This window comes from Dendrobates tinctorius, unplaced genomic scaffold (assembly GCF_039654945.1).
Source record: "Dendrobates tinctorius isolate UK_male_01 unplaced genomic scaffold, ASM3965494v1 ptg000103l, whole genome shotgun sequence".
Lineage (NCBI taxonomy): Eukaryota > Metazoa > Chordata > Amphibia > Anura > Dendrobatidae > Dendrobates > Dendrobates tinctorius.
The window spans coordinates 44,183,626-44,189,625 of NW_027361771.1; the positions used below are offsets into that span (position 1 = coordinate 44,183,626).

The 6,000-nt window shown below is 39.6% G+C and overlaps 1 protein-coding gene across 2 annotated transcripts in view; it reads right to left on the reverse strand.

The window, feature by feature from the left end:
• The window catches only part of LOC141100110 (uncharacterized), a 29,460-nt gene extending 23,770 nt beyond the window's left edge, over window positions 1-5,690 (reverse strand). Inside the window, exon 1 of one of the 2 annotated variants that reach the window (XM_073588350.1) lies at window positions 5,530-5,690. The gene's annotated coding sequence lies outside the window, so the exon portion shown is untranslated. Of the gene's footprint in view, window positions 1-5,486 lie in introns of both variants that reach the window. The other variant, XM_073588351.1, reaches the window with a different exon arrangement.
• Window positions 5,691-6,000: the final 310 nt, after the last annotated feature.

Below are 6,000 nucleotides of genomic sequence, written 5' to 3' on the forward strand. Positions count from 1 at the left end.
AGTAGAAGAGGTTACGTTATAGAGGAAGGGACATTATTACAGTAGAAGAGGTTAGATTATAGAGGAAGGGGCATTATTACAGTAGAGAGAGGTTAGGTTATGAAGACAGGGGCATTATTACAGTAGAAGAGGTTATGTTATAGAGGAAGGGGCATTATTACAGTAGAAGAGGTTACGTTATAAAGGAAGGGGCATTATTACAGTAGAAGAGGTTAGATTATAGAGGAAGGGGCATTATTACAGTAGAGAGAGGTTAGGTTATGAAGACAGGGGCATTATTACAGTAGAAGAGGTTACGTTATAGAGGAAGGGGCATTATTACAGTAGAAGAGGTTACGTTATAAAGGAAGGGGCATTATTACAGTAGAAGAGGTTAGATTATAGAGGAAGGGGCATTATTACAGTAGAAAGAGGTTAGGTTATGAAGACCGGGGCATTATTACAGTAGAAGACGTTACGTTATAGAGGAAGGGGCATTATTACAGTAGAAAGAGGTTAGGTTATGAAGACAGGGGCATTATTACAGTAGAAGAGGTTACGTTATTGAGGAAGGGGCATTATTACAGTAGAAGAGGTTAGATTATAGCGGAAGGGGCATTATTACAGTAAAAGAGGTTAGATTATAGAGGAAGGGGCATTATTACAGTAGAGAGGTTAGGTTATGAAGACAGGAGTATTATTACAGTAGAAGAGGTTAGGTTATAGAGGAAGGGGCATTATTACAGTAGAAGAGGTTAGATTATAGAGGAAGGGGCATTATTACAGTAGAAGAGGTTAGGTTATAGAGGAAGGGGCATTATTACAGTAGAGGAGGTTAGATTATAGAGGAAGGGGCATTATTACAGTAGAAGAGGTTAGGTTATAGAGGAAGGGGCGTTATTACAGTAGAAGAGGTTAGATTATAGAGGAAGGGGCATTATTACAGTAGAAGAGGTTAGGTTATAGAAGGGGCATTATTACAGTAGAAGAGGTTAGATTATAGAGGAAGGGGCATTATTACAGTAGAAGAGGTTAGGTTATAGAGGAAGGGGCATTATTACAGTAGAAGAGGTTACGTTATAGAGGAAGAGGCATTATTACAGCAGAAGAGGTTACGTTATAGAGGAAGGGGCATTATTACAGTAGAAGAGGTTAGATTATAGAGGAAGAGGCATTATTACAGTAGAAGAGGTTAGGTTATAGCGGAAGGGGCATTATTACAGTAGAAGAGGTTAGGTTATAGAGGAAGGGGCATTATTACAGTAGAAGAGGTTAGATTACAGAGGAAGAGGTATTATTACAGTAGAAGAGGTTACGTTATAGAGGAAGGGGCATTATTACAGTAGAAGTTAGATTATAGAGGAAGAGGCATTATTACAGCAGAAGAGGTTACGTTATAGAGGAAGGGGCATTATTACAGTAGAAGAGGTTAGATTATAGAGGAAGAGGCATTATTACAGTAGAAGAGGTTAGATTATAGAGGAAGAGGCATTATTACAGCAGAAGAGGTTACGTTATAGAGGAAGGGGCATTATTACAGTAGAAGAGGTTAGATTATAGAGGAAGAGGCATTATTACAGTAGAAGAGGTTAGGTTATAGAGGAAGGGGCATTATTACAGTAGAAGAGGTTAGGTTATAGAGGAAGGGGCATTATTACAGTAGAAGAGGTTAGATTATAGAGGAAGAGGCATTATTACAGTAGAAGAGGTTACGTTATAGAGGAAGGGGCATTATTACAGTAGAAGTTAGATTATAGAGGAAGAGGCATTATTACAGTAGAAGAGGTTACGTTATAGAGGAAGGGGCATTATTACAGTAGAAGAGGTTAGGTTATAGAGGAAGAGGCATTATTACAGAAGAGGTTACGTTATAGAGGAAGGGGCATTATTACAGTAGAAGAGGTTAGATTATAGAGGAAGAGGCATTATTACAGTAGAAGAGGTTAGGTTATAGAGGAAGGGGCATTATTACAGTAGAAGAGGTTAGGTTATAGAGGAAGGGGCATTATTACAGTAGAAGAGGTTAGATTATAGAGGAAGAGGCATTATTACAGTAGAAGAGGTTACGTTATAGAGGAAGAGGCATTATTACAGCAGAAGAGGTTACGTTATAGAGGAAGAGGCATTATTACAGCAGAAGAGGTTACGTTATAGAGGAAGAGGCATTATTACAGTAGAAGAGGTTAGATTATAGAGGAAGAGGCATTATTACAGCAGAAGAGGTTACGTTATAGAGGAAGGGGCATTATTACAGTAGAAGAGGTTAGATTATAGAGGAAGGGGCATTATTACAGTAGAAGGTTAGGTTATAGAGGAAGGGGCATTATTACAGTAGAAGAGGTTAGGTTATAGAGGAAGAGGCATTATTACAGCAGAAGAGGTTACGTTATAGAGGAAGGGTCATTATTACAGTAGAAGAGGTTAGATTATAGAGGAAGAGGCATTATTACAGTAGAAGAGGTTAGGTTATAGAGGAAGGGGCATTATTACAGTAGAAGAGGTTAGGTTATAGAGGAAGAGGCATTATTACAGAAGAGGTTACGTTATAGAGGAAGGGTCATTATTACAGTAGAAGAGGTTAGATTATAGAGGAAGAGGCATTATTACAGTAGAAGAGGTTAGGTTATAGAGGAAGGGGCATTATTACAGTAGAAGAGGTTAGGTTATAGAGGAAGGGGCATTATTACAGTAGAAGAGGTTAGATTATAGAGGAAGAGGCATTATTACAGTAGAAGAGGTTACGTTATAGAGGAAGGGGCATTATTACAGTAGAAGAGGTTAGATTATAGAGGAAGAGGCATTATTACAGTAGAAGAGGTTAGGTTATAGAGGAAGAGGCATTATTACAGCAGAAGAGGTTACGTTATAGAGGAAGGGGCATTATTACAGTAGAAGAGGTTAGATTATAGAGGAAGAGGCATTATTACAGAAGAGGTTACGTTATAGAGGAAGGGGCATTATTACAGTAGAAGAGGTTAGATTATAGAGGAAGGGGCATTATTACAGTAGAAGGTTAGGTTATAGAGGAAGGGGCATTATTACAGTAGAAGAGGTTAGGTTATAGAGGAAGAGGCATTATTACAGCAGAAGAGGTTACGTTATAGAGGAAGGGTCATTATTACAGTAGAAGAGGTTAGATTATAGAGGAAGAGGCATTATTACAGTAGAAGGTTATGTTATAGAGGAAGGGGCATTATTACAGTAGAAGAGGTTAGGTTATAGAGGAAGGGGCATTATTACAGTAGAAGAGGTTAGATTATAGAGGAAGAGGCATTATTACAGTAGAAGAGGTTACGTTATAGAGGAAGGGGCATTATTACAGTAGAAGAGGTTAGATTATAGAGGAAGAGGCATTATTACAGTAGAAGAGGTTACGTTATAGAGGAAGAGGCATTATTACAGCAGAAGAGGTTACGTTATAGAGGAAGAGGCATTATTACAGCAGAAGAGGTTACGTTATAGAGGAAGAGGCATTATTACAGTAGAAGAGGTTAGGTTATAGAGGAAGAGGCATTATTACAGCAGAAGAGGTTACGTTATAGAGGAAGGGGCATTATTACAGTAGAAGAGATTAGATTATAGAGGAAGGGGCATTAACACAGTAGAAGAGGTTAGTTATAGAGGAAGAGGCATTATTACAGTATTACAGTAGAAGAGGTTAGATTATAGAGGAAGAGGCATTATTACAGTAGAAGAGGTTAGATTATAGAGGAAGAGGCATTATTACAGTAGAAGAGGTTAGGTTATAGAGGAAGGGGCATTATTACAGTAGAAGAGGTTAGATTATAGAGGAAGAGGCATTATTACACTAGAAGAGGTTACGTTATAGAGGAAGGGGCATTATTACAGTAGAAGAGGTTAGGTTATAGAGGAACGGGCATTATTACAGTAGAAGAGGTTAGGTTATAGAGGAAGAGGCATTATTACAGTAGAAGAGGTTACGTTATAGAGGAAGAGGCATTATTACAGCAGAAGAGGTTAGATTATAGAGGAAGAGGCATTATTACAGTAGAAGAGGTTAGGTTATAGAGGAAGGGGCATTATTACAGTAGAAGAGGTTAGGTTATAGAGGAAGGGGCATTATTACAGTAGAAGAGGTTAGGTTATAGAGGAAGGGGCATTATTACAGTAGAAGAGGTTAGGTTATAGAGGAAGGGGCATTATTACAGTAGAAGAGGTTAGGTTATAGAGGAAGGGGCATTATTACAGTAGAAGAGGTTAGGTTATAGAGGAAGGGGCATTATTACAGTAGAAGAGGTTAGGTTATAGAGGAAGGGGCATTATTACAGTAGAAGAGGTTAGGTTATAGAGGAAGGGGCATTATTACAGTAGAAGAGGTTAGGTTATAGAGGAAGGGGCATTATTACAGTAGAAGAGGTTAGGTTATAGAGGAAGAGGCATTATTACAGCAGAAGAGGTTACGTTATAGAGGAAGAGGCATTATTACAGTAGAGAGAGGTTAGGTTATAGAGGAAGGGGCATTATTACAGTAGAGAGAGGTTAGGTTATAGAGGAAGGGGCATTATTACAGTAGAGAGAGGTTAGGTTATAGAGGAAGGGGCATTATTACAGTAGAAGAGGTTAGGTTATAGAGGAAGGGGCATTATTACAGTAGAAGAGGTTAGGTTATAGAGGAAGAGGCATTATTACAGTAGAAGAGGTTAGATTATAGAGAAAGAGGCATTATTACAGTAGAAGAGGTTAGGTTATAGAGGAAGGGGCATTATTACAGTAGAAGTTAGATTATAGAGGAAGAGGCATTATTACAGCAGAAGAGGTTACGTTATAGAGGAAGGGGCATTATTACAGTAGAAGAGGTTAGGTTATAGAGGAAGGGGCATTATTACAGTAGAAGAGGTTAGGTTATAGAGGAAGGGGCATTATTACAGTAGAAGAGGTTAGGTTATAGAGGAAGGGGCATTATTACAGTAGAAGAGGTTAGGTTATAGAGGAAGAGGCATTATTACAGCAGAAGAGGTTACGTTATAGAGGAAGAGGCATTATTACAGTAGAGAGAGGTTAGGTTATAGAGGAAAGGGCATTATTACAGTAGAGAGAGGTTAGGTTATAGAGGAAGGGGAATTATTACAGTAGAGAGAGGTTAGGTTATAGAGGAAGGGGCATTATTACAGTAGAAGAGGTTAGGTTATAGAGGAAGGGGCATTATTACAGTAGAAGAGGTTAGGTTATAGAGGAAGAGGCATTATTACAGTAGAGAGAGGTTAGGTTATAGAGGAAGGGGCATTATTACAGTAGAAGAGGTTAGGTTATAGAGGAAGGGGCATTATTACAGTAGAAGAGGTTAGATTATAGAGGAAGAGGCATTATTACAGTAGAAGAGGTTAGGTTATAGAGGAAGGGGCATTATTACAGTAGAGAGAGGTTAGGTTATAGAGGAAGGGGCATTATTACAGTAGAAGAGGTTAGGTTATAGAGGAAGAGGCATTATTACAGTAGAGAGAGGTTAGGTTATAGAGGAAGGGGCTTTGTTACTCTGCATCTCTCACCTTTACCCTATGACATCAGTTACTTCTAGGTCACATGACTAACCTGAGTCACATCAGGGCCGGTCACACCTGGGGGAACCGCGCACACCGAATTGGTCAGTCATTACGTACACGTAACCACGGTGCTGAGAGATAACCAGCAGTAATTAATTGCTCCCTTAGCAACACACCGCATTCATAGTTATAGGATAGGCGGAAGTCATGGCGAAACACCACGCCCATAGAACGTCTTCCTGATCATATGACCATGACGTGCCAATCGCAAAGCAGCAGTCACAGCCGAAAGAGGACGCAATGTCAGACAGAAGTGTCACCAGAGCAGCTGCTCTCAGTCTCTGGAGCCGCCATCTTCTGGTGGACTAGATATGCCCGGACTCCCGGAGGAGATATCAGAGACGTCGGACCGGCACTGACGACCTCTTCTCCTCACTATGTAAAAGGCAGAATGTGTGTTCTTACATGAATAATACATCATGCTCATGTATTTCATGGCGAGGGATGGCGTTTAGGCTCC